The sequence below is a fragment of the Gavialis gangeticus genome, unplaced genomic scaffold (assembly GCF_001723915.1).
Source record: "Gavialis gangeticus isolate Ggan-Ray unplaced genomic scaffold, GavGan_comp1, whole genome shotgun sequence".
Classification (NCBI taxonomy): domain Eukaryota; kingdom Metazoa; phylum Chordata; order Crocodylia; family Gavialidae; genus Gavialis; species Gavialis gangeticus.
The window spans coordinates 11429516-11444929 of NW_017729005.1; the positions used below are offsets into that span (position 1 = coordinate 11429516).

At 39.7% G+C, this 15414-nt stretch overlaps 1 protein-coding gene across 1 annotated transcript in view; it reads left to right on the forward strand.

Annotated features, from left to right (window-relative positions):
• The first annotated feature begins 7 nt into the window (after window positions 1-7).
• The window catches only part of PLCL2 (phospholipase C like 2), a 253391-nt gene continuing 237984 nt past the window's right edge, over window positions 8-15414 (forward strand). The window contains exon 1 of the mRNA XM_019508677.1: window positions 8-55. The gene's annotated coding sequence lies outside the window, so the exon portion shown is untranslated. The remainder of the gene's footprint in view (window positions 56-15414) is intronic.

A 15414-nucleotide genomic window follows, 5' to 3' on the forward strand; every position in this document is an offset into this window, starting at 1 on the left:
GAGCCAGCAGCGGGAGGGCAAGTCCGGCATCCCCCGCCGGAGCAGCATCATCAAGGTAAGGGCTTCCTTTGTGTCCGTGCGTGGCGGGCGCGGGCCGGGCTCCTATGCCATGCACCTGTGCCCGGCAGGGTTGGGGCCCCGGCGGTGCGGCAGGTGCGGGGGGAGGCGGGCGCCCTCGGGGCAGCAGCCCCGGACAACTGGCCGTAGGTGGCTCACCCCAGAGCGGCCACCCTCGCATGGGCTCGCCCCCCCGGGGCTCTTGCCGGCTGCGGTTGCCACCCGGAGAGGCAGGGAGGGACTGTGCTGTGGTATGGCAACCCCCAGAGAAAGGGCTTGGGAATTTCAGAGCGTGACCGTTATGCAGATCCGGATATTTTCTACCCTTAAACCCCTGGGCCTTGGAGAGATGTCAGTTTGTTTTGGAGCTGCACAACATCATGTAGCCAAGAGAGAGGTCTCAAGCTCTGGAAAACCCCAGTCTGTTTGTACAATAGCGTATGCAAAGGGAGGAGAAAGCACATTCTTTTATTTCAAAATGCAGAGAAGTGCCTTTCAATGAGGCCGTTAAAAACCACTGGTTTTGTTGTCCTTCTGTCACATTTTCATGTTTGCCCAGTAAATGGGGCTCTGAAATGACAATGTTTGAGTGTTGCAGCTCAGACAATAGCGAGGCGTGGTTGGAAAAATCTAGCCCAGGTAGAGCATACCTCGGGCAGTGCTACGGACCGCAGGACCTTGGTTTAACAGCCAAGGGGAAAACAAGGACAGTCAGTGGTGAAATGCAGTTGACAGCCATGCACCCACCCTTCCTGTCAGAGCAGTGATGCTGATAGGGGTGTGCATGTGCATGTGGTAGAGAAACTGCAACAAAAGGAGAGAGGCAGCTGAACTCTGGGTTGGCCTAATTTCCCCTCCTCAGTTGGATCTGCTAAGAAATATTTTGATCCAAGGCTGCAATTGATTTTCTAACCCCATTATATTCTTGGGTAGCCCAAAGAAAGATATCACTGCCTGCTGCATGCAACATGCGGTCATGATGTTATGTTTTCAGTGTGTCATTTGTTTACACACAGCCGGCTCATGCTTCTGCAGGCACCGAAGAGGCACATGCAGTTTAAAGGCACAATATACTAAAATGAGAGAGCACAAAATATGGAAGTATTAAAATGGATATTGTACATAAATGGCACATTTTAGATACAGCTTCTTATTAGATGCATCATTTTAAATGTGACCTGCTTTAAAAGGCTTCTGTTTTCACAGAAATTGCTTTAGCAACTTCAAGCTCTATCACTTATTGATAATTTTTAATTTTTTAAACTAATTTGGATACTAATATGTTTATTAATCAAGTACTGATTTATAACATATTTTATATTGTAGTTCTCATAATTAAGATCTGAGATGAAAATTCTAGTAAACACCAATGGTTTTGAAGGTTATTTGCCCCATATATTTTCAGTTGGGGAAAAAAGTATGTCTGTAGAAGTCATGACTTACAGAGGTGCTGAGTTCTCTTCCTTTTATTGACTTAAGTACGGTTCACAGGTAGTTTAGAAACTGCATTGCTAGTGTAGGTACCTAACTTTTTAGGTGCCAAAGTCCGAATATTTGTCTTCAGTGTTTAATATTAATCTTTAGTTTGCTAGAGTTGTGTGCCTAATCTTGCATAGATAAAGCCAGTATACCTGTTTAGACTATTTTTTTCTTTGAATTTTAGTGGCATATTTTTATACGAAAATATAGAATTGTTATTTTAATGGCATTTGAGTGCTAATGGAAAATCTCAGAAAACTCTTGTGCTACAGGAACTGCGGCTTTCTATCTTAGCATAATCTATTTGAAGCACAGAACTATGTTAGTGGAGCTGGCTGTAGGGATAGTAGTACTTGGACACACACAGTAATTGCTGGAATACCTAGACATTGTCCAAGTGCTGTGTTTTGTCTGCTGAACACTGCCAAAACTGAATTATAATCAGTAAGTTGACATTCATTTAACAGTCCCAGTTAAGATGTAGTTTTTGGAAGTGCATGTCTGTACAGGAAAATAGGGAACACACAAAAAAAGCGGTGCTTTAGAAGCCATGATGGTAGGTAGCGATTCTCAATCTCTCTGTTGTCTTTTTCCCTCTTTTCCTTTTTTTTGGAGTCTGTTCTTTTCTCTTTTTTGTTTGTTCTATGTTTTTACATCTGTTGGTTTTTAATTTCTTGTGCTCATGTTAACAAGGATTCTTTGTCAATCAGGATAAAGCTGTATGTTAGCTAGAGATTGAACTGTCCATTATAAGCTTGATATGCTTGAGGAGGTGAGCAGAGTGCTGCCAAAAAAGAGATATCATCTTAAGGGGTTGGTTACTGCTCTAGATTACTGCCAGAGGCATGTGAATTGCACCTGTGTTAAAGATTGCTGCAGGAGTAAATGAAGGCAGACTATTTTTCTAGCACAACCTGCTGCTTTACTTAAATCTTTTGGGAGCAAATGTGGGGCTACGAAAGGATGTGTGTTCATACTTGCTGCACCCTTATCTACTTTTCCCTTTTCTCTTTACCCTCCCATTCTCCAGTATTGAAAAATAAAATATCTAGGATTATCCCACATAATTTTTCCCCAAATGTCACTTTGCTATTTTGGTGGGCCTTGGAGATGTCTTAACTTTAGACATGTATTTTATGAGCTTAAGTAGCTTGCTTCTTTGCAAAGAGAATAAAATGCATTCACAAACATTCCAGAATACTCCATTTTGCATTACTATCCTAAGGTTTTCTGTATATTTATTTTAAATATAGAGGTTCATTACTAGTGAATTTTTATTTCTATCCCAAATGAATCTGAGTAATTTTGTGCCTTAGCTCTGTGATCTTCTTCCATTGGACCTGTACCTGGCTGTCTGTCTTTTTGCGATCATTTTTCATTCATATTTTTTTCACCTGAAGCTAAGAGAAAATAAAACAAAAAGGTAAATGCATTGGAGCATGTACATATTTCTGAATAATGTATACTTTGCAGTATCTCCAGTAATCTATGTAATTATAGAAGCTAGCAACTTGTCAATGCTGCAAGGCTAGACAATACAAGACCTGACAATGCTAGATAGATGTATTGTGTTAGGGTGGGTGCTGAAGTAATGAAATAAGAGGAGATGTACAGAATCTGGAAAGGAGTTATTGTGGAGGTTGTAAAGGGAGGGGGGAATTGAGGTCTGGCATTCTTTGAGTAGTTTTGACAGGCCTTCTCTAAGGGTATAGACTGAGGTAACAGTTCCATCGATATGAAGGGATATGGATAAAAGCTGTTACATTGCATCTGCTGCTGCTAAATGATTTTGTATGGCAGAACTACTGCTTCAACTTCATGCTTTCCTAAGGTTGGCTAGCAAGGAAACAATTTAGCTAACTTGTATTACTACAGGTAGTGCAGTTAGATCATCATAACAGCTGAGGTGCACTGCAGAGCTGCAGTAGCTCCCCCCTTCCCTTTTACAGCAGTTAGAGTACGTTTGTCTGTACTGTAAGTATATTTAGCAAGGGGGGGAGTCCACGTTTCTTTGATTCTATATACATTTATCCCTGTGGTGATGAGCTGTTGTTTTTTTGACTGCTAGCTTATATGGATCCAAATTCCACTGCTCTGTTTTTTGCACAAACTTACTCTTTGAAGCTCATGATTTTACAGAAATGGTAACTACTGCAGTTCTTGCAAAGAGCAAAGGGAGGAATTTAAGCTAACCTTAATGGATAAATAACATACACCGTGTCTACCCCTCACCTGAGCTGCCTGACTGTTGGCAGCCTTGCAGCATAAGCGTCAGGGTCACTTTATCTTATTACAGTGCCAACAAACAGGAGGTGATAAGGCCTTCAATTTGTGCAACCTTGGGAGCACCCAGTGCATTCTGAATAAATATTTTTTGTTGCATCAAGTACAGCATAAGAGCCATAAATACTCTTAACAAGCTCTACAACTGGGATACTTTTAGGAATTGTAGTACACTTCCTTCCCATGATTTACTTAAGAATTTCAGACTAATTTCTTAGTAGATCTGGACCTCTGGTAATCTGGTGGTACCTGGGATAGATTGGTATGTTATCTCATGCCTTGGATCTAAATCCTGCCATTCACTAAGGTAGTAGTAGTGTTAGAAAAAAGTGCTGCTTCAGTTTTAGAAAAAAGACAAACCTCTTAGTGATGACCAGTTGAGGTCTTTAAGTTGTCCCTGCTCAGTCAGATCTTCCACATTTATAATTTTTTTCCTAATTTTTTCCTAAAGTATAATTGTGCATAAGGATGTTTCTGTGTGAATGCAAGACTGAAAGTTGTTCTCCTTAGCTAGAATAACCCAATCTTTTGTATTGTAGACTCCTTATTTTTCCATTATAGGAAAGGAAGAATTAAGGAGACCCTTTAAGTGAAATGGACACATTATCATATATTTTCAGTTTCTAGCCCTGTGGCTGAAAGGTGGTTTGCTTGCTGGTACCAATTTTATATCTTTAAAGCTGATCCATTTTGTAGAGCTCTTTAGGCTTGCAGTTTGGCAATCAAAATGTAGTTTCCTTTCACAAGATATTAGTTGGCCTCCCCTCCTGCCAATGTCTTCATTTCTCTTAGGTGCTTTATGGCAGATAGTGTCATTCATCCAGATGGCCAGGTCATACCTATAAATCTCCCACCTGAAGATCTAATTACTACTTTTGAAACTTTCTGTACTTCCCACTATTAGATACTTTTTTTCCTCTCCCCCTGTGAACCTGCATAGGATGATGAAAAACAACAGCACTATTATCTTTATTTAAGTTTCTCCTTGCATCACCTTCCACTCAATAACAAGGCAAAATCCTGCATAGTTACAAATAATAGAAATACCAAGAATCATAATTGAGCTCAAATCTCTAATTTTTTCTGTCATGAAACTTAAAAAAAATTTAGGTGAGGTGAAAGGCACCTGGCTAGGGTACAGCAATGTCAGTCTTAACCTGTGGTGGGCCACACCTAATACCCACATATAACAAGTATCATGTTACAAAGTGCAGGAAGGTTTTCTCCCAGTTTGTTAAACACATATATTCTTATTTTATTCTATAAACAGTTCTGATCAAAATATTGTCAAGGCTTTTGCAGTATTTTTAAAAACAACAAAAAGAAACTGTACATATATTGGTGCAATTCCCCCAAGACTCCATCTCAGGAGAAAATCTATTTATCTCTGCCTGTATGTGAAAATATTTAGAAAAGCTTGTGTTCAGTGGCAGCAGAGTCAGCAAAAGATTTAAAAGAATTAGTGTGGACGTATCACTTTTTTGTCTACTCTCACCATAGGTCAAAAACCAACAAGGGGAAAATTGTATTTTTTTTTAGATATAGTTGCAGTATAACCAGGACATTTTAGGATTTCAGATATTATATTACTTCACCATAACCTTTTTACTAAATGAAGGTTTGAGTATGAGGGACATAGGCAAGATTATCATTATGAAGACATTTTCCTGAGCAGGACTCTAGCATCTTTAAAATAAACTGTCATACGTAGCTTTTAGTGAGTGTTGTTGGGTTTTCCACCCAAAATGAGGCTTTGAGTATCCCTACTAAATTTTAAGTGAAAGACAAGGGTCAAATTGTAGGCAGTTAATCAAAGTTCTTCAAGCACTTCTGGATCTTCATTGAGCAAAACTGGCTGAAATTCAGTGAAGGAAATTGGTCACTTTCCCCCTCCCTTCCTGATGTAGAATTTATTCTGTGGATACAGTCAATCCAGTCTAGATTCACTCAGCCTTTCTATGAAAAAAATAGAAAATTCCTCATAGCAGTAAATACTGTGATTCACACAAACAGCCAGATTCACCAGGCTGGGCACTGCTTGGCACAGTTCCACTGACTGACTTTTGCAGATGCTGTGGTGAAGGAATAGAGAACCTTCTGTGTCTCCATCTCAGCTTCGGGATAGGCCTTCCAATATTTATACAGTGATTGGTTTAGTTTGGAATACGATTTCTGCCACCAGAGTTCTGGCCTCCTCTCTAATCACTTTGTGATGTAGATGATCATACTAGTGTGGCCCAAGAGACGAGCCATCATTTCTGGAGGATGACAGTTGTTGTGCTAAAAATAGTGAAAAGAAAACATGTACCTTTTGTGCTGCAGCAGAGATCAGGAGTGTCAAAAGAAAATACCAAAGAGTTCTCAGATTTCTTAGTTTATTTGTGCCAAGAGATTAATCCTAACTTTTTAAATTTTGAACTTAGTGACAGAATCTGATCAGTAGACTTTTGAAAACCAGTTTTGTACTGAGAGCCTTATACAGCAAACTGTATGTGTAATGATAGGGAACACTTTTTATTAAGATTGTCCATTGCAAGTCTATTTTCAGTTGTTCCCAACTTTGCGAAACTTTAAGTATTGGGCTGAAATTTTCTGTGGTGGTGCTTTGCCTGCGTAAATAAAACACTTTGAGATTTTTCTTTGAACTGTTCTAATACCACATGCATTGGAGTAAGGATATGTCATTTTCCTGGCAGTGGCCTTTTTGTCATAGATGTATCCTTTGCTGTCCCTGTGAAAATCCACTCAAATTAAGAACAAAATCTCAGTTTGCACATGCTCAGTATAGAATTATTTTGATTTAGCAGTGAGAACCTTTGGAGAGCCCATCCTTACTAAATATGCTTAAAACTTCAACAACTCCTAGTGCTGTCCTAGTTAAGACTGCACCTGTATTCCTTGCTCTGACCAGCAAAATACATCCCATCCACCCTAGGGCAGGAGGTTGGACTTTGTGTGATGGATGCTTCCAGCTTCTGTGAGTTGGGGTGGTGCTAGAACTGAGTGGAACTTTGTCTCTTCTGTGTTGTCTTCCTCTATCTCTTCTCTCCTCCTCCCTTTCCCCTCCTGTTTGGTGCTCACATCATGCAGAACAATAATCTGTTGTATTGAAATGCAGAAGGGACACCAAGATAGGTGAGGATGAAGCGAAAAGATAGATTTAGAGCAGGAGACTTGGACTAGATGGGGAGAGAAACTTTGATTTAGTAATGGGTAGGCATGGAGCCTGGCTGGAAGATAGAAGGATTAGGAAAAAGGGACTGGGAACAAGTGGTAGAAAGAGGGGAGGAGACCAGTAGCCTGTATGCTGAAGGGAGCACTAAGCCGAGATGAAGATTTTAGGGCAGTGGAGGAGAGGGGTGCTAGGACTGGCTGGACAAAGAGGATAGTACATATCCACTGTGTAGGTAAAATGGAGGAGAGGAAATGGATTTGAAAAAGAAGTTACAGGGGATAAATTGGGTAAGTAAAAGGAGTGGGTGGAGGAGAATAGATCTGAGAGTCATTGAGCTACAGGACAGATGGATCCAACAAGGAGTTGGGAGAACCTGGGATCAGCTGGTAAGGTAAATGGGTAAAGGTAGAGAGTCAGGCTTTATCCAGCAAGTAGAATTAACTGGGCAAGAAAAACTAGCATTGCATGAGGCTTCTGAGACGGGGACTATGCAGGAAGGGAGAATACAGTTGGGTCTGTACAGGGAACTGAGGGTGGGAAATAGACTGGGAGAGTGGAGAAAAAGATGTCACGTTTGAGGGGAACAGGCAGAAGAATCTTGGCTTACTGAAGTGGATTCTTTGCTCCCAATCCTGGAACAGAATCTAAGATTCCCAAATTATGCTATTCCTCTTCTGTGTGCAAGTGTCTGTGAAGCCTTCTGATGATGTGTATTCTCATCCCCCTCTAGTGCTACCACATGTAGAAGTTGATGCCCTACCACTGCTATGAATTACTTCAACTTTGCCCCAGGTGATTGTTCACATGATAATTTTGAATGCTCAGAAGTTAGGCACAATCAGTCTTTGCCCATGAAACATACTGTATTTTCTGCAGGACGCCAGGCTCATTCCGTACACAAGATGGAGCTGCTTACAGGATCAATCACAGTCATGTAGTTAAGGAAGCTGTAGTCTAGGATTCCTGCCTCATTTGGTGTAGAAGCAGTAATATGTGTAGTGAATAAGACTGTAGACTGTGAAAAGAAGAAGGAGCCTTATGGTTAAGGCAGTTAAGTGTTCCCCTGGAGAATCAGACTCTGTTTTTGTTTTTGTCACAAAGATCCTTTGATGTAAGACAAGTCTTTTAAGACAAACTTTTCACCTGTGTTCACTAAATGTGTTATTTCCTGGGTGCCCAGTAGTATAGGGCCTGTTTTACACAAGTGCTGAGCATTCTCACAGCTGTCTCTGAAAACAACTGTTGTGTACTGAATTCATAAGATGCTTTATGATAAGTGTCCTGAAAAATCTTAGCTTTGATGCTTCACATTGGGCATCCAAAATTAATAGACAAAATTTGACCTTAGTCTGTCTCTACTTCCCCACCTGTAGTGTGGGATACAGTACACCTATACCTGGGCATTATGAGAATTAATGTTGCTGATTAATTTGATACTGTAGTCATATTTGTAATAGAATAGAGCCCATAAGAAAATCAATTATTTTCCTTTCAGCTTTGGTTTGAATAGTTTAGAGTAAATAAGGCTACACAGTGAACAATGAAGAGAAAATGAGTTAAGTAAATGTTTTTGCTCACTGAATGAGGAAGAGGTTCTGTGGTGAAATATTGTATGATCTTGTGATTAAAAACTGGATCACAGTGAATATGCACAAAGGGGCTGAATTCAGGTTGCAAGCCAGTCTTAATTTTGTCATTTTCTGTCTGTTAAGTGCTTTGCAGCCTTGCAACCTAATTGACCTTAAGTCTTTCTATTATACAGTTCATGTGTACATATAACAAACGTTAAAATCACTAGTGCTTTCTTATTGGAAAAGGAAGATTTATGGGTTTGATATGAAATATACTTCTTATTTCAATGAAAGCTCCCTTTGAGTTCCAGAAAGTTAAGGATACAACTAAGGGATCATGTGTCTTGGATCTTGTCTTGACCAACAGGGAAGAACTGGTGGGGGATGTGAAGGCAGGAAGCAGTCGCAATATGATAGAATTCATGATCTGAGATGAAGAAAGCATGAAATCAGCAGAGTTAAGACACTGGACTTAAAAAGGCAGATTTTAACTGTCTTAAGGAGGTAGTAAGCATGGTGCCATGGGAAGACAGACTGAAGGATAAAGGCACTGAGAGGGGCTGGAAGCCTCTAAAGGAGGACACCCAACAGTACTGAACCCCCACAACAAGAAGCTAATCAGACATGATGGAAGCACAAGGGGAAAAGCAGATGGCTGCACAAGAAGCTTATAGTATGCCTCAAATGCAAAAGGAAAACATAAAGGCAATGGAAAGATGGCCAGGTCACTAAGGAAGCATACCAAGAAATAGAAAGAACTTACAGGGATGAAATCAGGATGTCAGAAGTAATAAATGAGCTGTACTTGGTGAGTGAAGACGAGGACAATCGGAAGAGGTTCTATAAATATGTTGGCCAGAGAAGAGAGACCAAGGAAGTTGTGAGTCCACTGTTAAATAGCTAGGGTGAACTCTAAACAGAAGATGCAAAAAAGATGGACCTCAACAGTTACTTTGCTTACAGTCTTCACAAAATAATTAAACTGCAGGGTATTTGGATAATAAGAATTGCCTGGATAAAGGAAGGTGACAGACTGAATGAGGAGACAAAAAAAGGAAGAACTGAAGAACTTTTGATGGGTCTGAATGAAGTAAGGTCAGCAGGGCCTGAGGAGCTTTATCCCAGGGTACTGAAGGAATTGGCAGAGGAGATCTAAGAGCCCTTGGCAATAATATGTACAAAGTCATGGGAAACAAGTGAGGCAGAAAGAAAGACCTGGGGAGCTATAGCCTGGTAAGCCTCACCATGATGCCCAGGAAGTTACTAGATCATGTCATAAGGAAGATTATTTGTAAGTGGATGAAGAAGGAAAGGCTGATCATGACCAGCCAGCATGGATTTGCTATGAACAAATTGTGCCAAAAAATTGGTCTCTTTTTTACAAAAATAATTAGTTGAGTAGATGAAGAGAATGTAGTGGATATAGTGTATCTGGACTTCAGCCAGGCTTGACAAGGTTCCACATGACCTTCTCATAAACAAATTGGAGAAATATAGACACAACTAATGTAAGGTGGATAGACAACTGGGTCAATAGCCACAAGCATAGGGTAATTATAAATGGATCCATGCCCGAATGGCAGGAGGTTTTAAACTTAGTGGAGCTGGCTGTAGGGATAATAATACTTGGACACGCACAGTAATTGCTGGAACATCTAGACATTGTCCAAGTGCTATGTTTTGTATGCCAAACTCTGCCAAAACTAAATTATAAACAGTAAGTTGACATTCATATAACAGTCCCAGTTAAGATCTATTTTTTGGAAGTACATGAGAGCTTCTTGAGCAAATTTGCAAATGACACAAGCATGGGAAGGATTGTGAATACTTTGGAGGACAGGAGAGCAATTCAGAAGGATCTTGACAGATTGGAAAGCTGGGCTGGAGCTAACAGAATGAAGTTCAGTGCTGACAGATGCAAGGTGCTGCACCCCAGGAAGAATAATAAATAAAATTAAAAACACAGATGCAAAATGGGTGACAGCTGGTGTAATGACATCACTGTGAAGAAGGATGTAGTCATCTTGGGGAATCGGACTCAATATGAGTCTGCAGTCTGAGTCTTGTCCCTCCATTTAGGGTCAGACAGATTTCCACATGTGTGGTCAGAAAGGCATTTTATGCCATGGTCTGATTGATATGGACTGTGGGTGGTTGGTGGGGGGGCGTGCTTGCCTTCATCTGTAGGGCATGGCGCTTTCCACAGCCTATTTTAACAATCCTTGAAGCAGGACACTGACTGCCATTGTCCCCCTGCTTTACATGTGGCAGGCTGGGGTGATATGCCTTCTAGTTGTGTGACAAGTTTTTGGAATAGGTTAGACAAGAATTTGTATGGGGTAGTTTGGTTAAGTATGATCCTTCCTCAAGCGGAAGGTGGGACTAGATGACTTCCAGAAGTCCCTTTCAACCCTATTTTTCTATGATTCTCTTAATTCAGTTTTGTAGCAGGCCATATGTTTTCAGTGGGTAGTTCCATGTTTACCCTCCTACTCCCACAAAGTCAGCCCTCCAAAATTGGGGTGCATGTCATAAGTAGTGGAGCTGATTTTTTTTCTTTGCTGGAATAGAAACATGGGGGAGACTTTGCCTTAAGATGGCTGCTATGCTTCTTCCTCTCCTGGCCTCAAGGAAGGAGAGGGTGGAGTTCACTGTGCTAACCCTCTCACAGTCACAGTCTCTACAGTGGTCAGTATTCAGCCATGATTGGAAAAAAAACCTTTTTTCTTCATTCTGCATTCCTAAAACCAGATGCATATCTTACTTGGGGGGTTGTGCTATGCAAGAAAATAAAGTTTTTGAAGAAAGTGTGTATGTGTGTTGGTATATAAATGGCGTGGCCATATGTGCTAGTTTAGCCAAGACAGTCCCAGATTTCAGAGGCTGGTGTGGACTGGCTGTTGAGCATTATAATAGGTGCCCTGGAAACACAGGGGTGCAGGGTTCAGTCTGGATGGGAGTTGAAGCAGTGTGGAGTGCCTTGCAGGCAGGTAGGCAGGCACGACTGCCTGTCCATCATGCTGCCCAGTCCGCCTGACTTGTGAGAGCATGGGTGGGGCAGCATCCTGGATTTCCTTATGGTCAGCCTATGTATAAAATGCTTTGCCTCTAAAACTGCATGCCGTTTAATTTCATATTTTTGGATCTGACCATATTAATCCAGAGGGGTTAATATAGGAAATAGCAAATAACTGGATGAAAAAATATTTTTCATGTGATTATTTGAAATAACTGTCATATTTGAGGTCAGCTGCATGGTTTAAGTTTTCATTCTTTTCGTATTCTTATTCTTGAAAATATCTGGTTACACTATGCAGTGAAACATAGAGCTTTCTGGGAACATTGTATTAGCTCTTAACAAGGACAAGAAACTTAACCCACTAAAAGCACTATTTATTTGGAATCTTATAAGCCATTAGTACTCTTGTTTTTCTGTGCATGTGTTCTCCAAAACATCTTCACTTTATCTTGATTTCCTTACCATCAATTTTTTGAAGACATTTGTTTTTCAAATGGAAATTTTGAGAGAAATCAATGCTCCAGTTTGTAATGGGTGTTTATATAATGAGATTGTGAACTTGTCTGATAGTGAAGCAAGAATAATGGGCATGTGAAAGTGCAGTGGGTGTGCGGATATGTGTGGTATGGTGTGCATGGGGGGGACTTTTTTTTCTTCAGAGGCTGTTTTCTGTATTGGCTTTAGTTATGGAGATGACTTAAAAGCTGCTAATGTTCCAAGCAGTGAAACTCCTTAATTAACACTTACTAAGAAAATTTAGATTTGTTTTTTTGGGGCAGCATGAGGGTGGCAGGCAATAATTCCTGCTTTCTCTCATATTTCACCTCATCAAAAGTTTCTTCCCTATTCTGATATATATTTGTCTGAATAGGACAATTTGTTTAATTTTTTCTCACGCACTGTCTATCTGTAATTTGGATGCTGAAGCTCAAGACAGTCCCATGAATCTGAATAGGAGTTCTGTGCCTAGATACTGTTATGGGATCTTGGCCTAAGATCTTTTACTCAATATTGTGTACAAATGTTCTTTAATCAAAGTGACCTAATTGTCTGGCTTAAAGAGATACATTCAGAATTAAAGCTGAAGTCTTTATTCAGCTTTGAATAATGGCGGAATTTTGTACCCCATTTGTATTGCTCATTTATGGTAAAATGTTGTACGTAAACTGTGCCTCTCTTCTTGTTAGAGTATAACAGCTCCATTGTTAACTTTTTGACCCGGCTTGTCCTATTTTTATTCTTTTAAGTGGCTAGTAGTCACATTACTCAGAAGTGACATTAGAGCCTGTGAATTCAGGCTTTTCTAACAGGCAGTCAATAACGTTCTTTTGGAAACATGTCTTCTTTTCTATCAACTATTATGCATATACCATGGACATATTGCAGAAAGCTTTTAAAAATAACTTATTTTTCTTAATTTTTTAATTAATGTGTTACTTTTTTTGTATCTATAGTAACTGGCTTCACGGATGGAAGGTTTTCCTTAAATAACTTTGTCTTGTGGGAGAGAAGAATTATAATTTCAGAAACCTCTTAACCTAGCTTTTTGTACATCATAACTGATATTTCCAGGGAGAGTGTATTGTTATACATCATTTGTCCAAGTATACTTTTGGGGGAGGAGGAATAAAGCCTTCATTGCCCAGGTATTTTAGGAAAAGCTTGTAAATGTCCAGAGTTTGGCATGTTAAGTCTTGGCAGAAAAGAAATGGGCAGAGTACAAATGAAATGGAGAAAAGCATTTGGTGAATTTAGTTTGTCACATGGTTTTGCATCTCTTGTATTGCTGTTGTCATTACAGATGTATGTTGGAATGTGTGTATTTGATCTTTTTTTTTCCAATTTAAATGAGGATAGTTTGTGGGCTTTGTTTGAAGGATAAATTCAGATCCTGGGCTTTTTTTTAATGACCAAACTCCAAATCCTATAGATTTTATTTTATTTTGTTATGGAAACTTTGAAAGACCTTTACGTAGTGTAGACTCTTTAAAGAACCTTTCCAGGTTTTTTCTATCCAACCTCAAAATCAAAGGTAAGAAGCGAGGGAGCACATCTTACAATGAAATTTACCTTGTCTTAACATCCTGGCAAAAAAAGTTACATTGATGGTGATGCAGGCAATATTGGGAGTCTGCTATGTGACTATCAACCTCTCTATATTTTTAATACAAACAACAAGAAGAAAAACTTAATACTCTTGCAAAATGTAAACATACAACATAACTTATCGCTATGATTTTTGCCACTAATTAGAGACTGATACCTTATGACAGGTTTTGAAAATCATTTAATTAGAAAACTGTTCCCTAAACCTTTTCTCCTTCTTTCTCAATTACAAAGATGATAATTTGCAAGCATAACCACTATCTTGTATACCTGAATTTTTACAGTCTGTTGTATTGCAGCAAACAAACATGCTTCTGTATATTTCCTGTTTGAAAGATCTAAATCTGCTCCCATTGAAGCCAATGCAAAGTTTTGCCATTGGTTGAGGGAGAAGGAAGCAAAAGATTGAACCTGAAGATTTACTAGTAATCCTTAAGAGTGGATAAATGTGATATAGCTTCTTATTTCTAATTAGGGGATCTTTCATTTTTTGAAGATACATGTTTTTTAAGGAAGATGGCGCTTATAAACCACGTAGCTTAAAAATCCTATTTGATTGTATTTTTGTGGGGTTTAAAAAATATATATTTAGCATCTTATTCATCCAAATATGAGTTCATGCCTTTGGATTGCTGTGGGACCCAATGGAGTGCACTTATGGTTTTTGGTTTTTAACAAAAACTGTAATATTTTTAGATCTTGGTACACTCCATTTTCTTTGTTTAGTGAGTAAGGATATTAGCACTTTTTAACAGTGAACCTGTGTAGCTAGCAAGCAGTCGATACAAGGGTAGTGATATCAGTGTAGGATTTGCCTGTTTCCATCTGATAGAAGGATATGTTATTAAACACTCTTGACTGATTTAGATGCCAAATTACAGAACAAATTGCTTTTCCAGAAAGGTTAAGATAGAAGTAGGTAACATTAGCCCCTGGATTGGAGTGTCTCAGAGTTCAGCTGAATACTTTCAGACTTCGACCTCCCAAAACTGAGAAGCTCAAAGGAAATAGGCAGCACATTGGGGTGGGGTGAGCATAGAGACTTGTGAAGGTGGAAGAGCAGTACACGTTGGCACAATCTGGGTTATGCCAACAAGTTTGACTTCTCTAGGCTTTGATTAGCTGAGGAAAGACTATGACCTAGTGTTCTAAGTCTCACTAGACTGATAGTGTTAAATAAAACAAGCAAGTGCTAAAAGTTAAAAAGTACTTTACAATATGTGGTATGTTCAAGTATCTTCCTATTACTATTTTTTGGAAACTACAGTCATACCATAGTAGACTGGATGCACTGTCACATCTATACAGGAATCAGAAGCAAAGAAAGGCAAGGGGTGGACTTCTGTTTCCTTTTGCATGCTTAAAAAACAGATATCTAGCTTGCTAAGTGGGTGTTACATTCAGGAACTGATTCTACTTCCCCCACACTGGCTAGGCAGGCATGTGACTATATATACCTGCCCATTGTGGCTCTGTATGTTCATTTAAGCCAGCGGTTCTGAATGGGGGGTACGTGTACCCCCAGGACGTACGTGAAGCCTCATCAGGGGATACGTGAGATATATTTCATACATTGTCTAACACAGATCGAAGCGCCTACAAAATTAATTTCCCATTGAAAGGGGGTACATGAAGTCTCACTCTTAGACCAAGGGGTATGTTGACTGAAAAAGGTTCAGAACTGCTGATCTAAGCCATGGAAATAGAGCAGGCCAGAAGTCTAT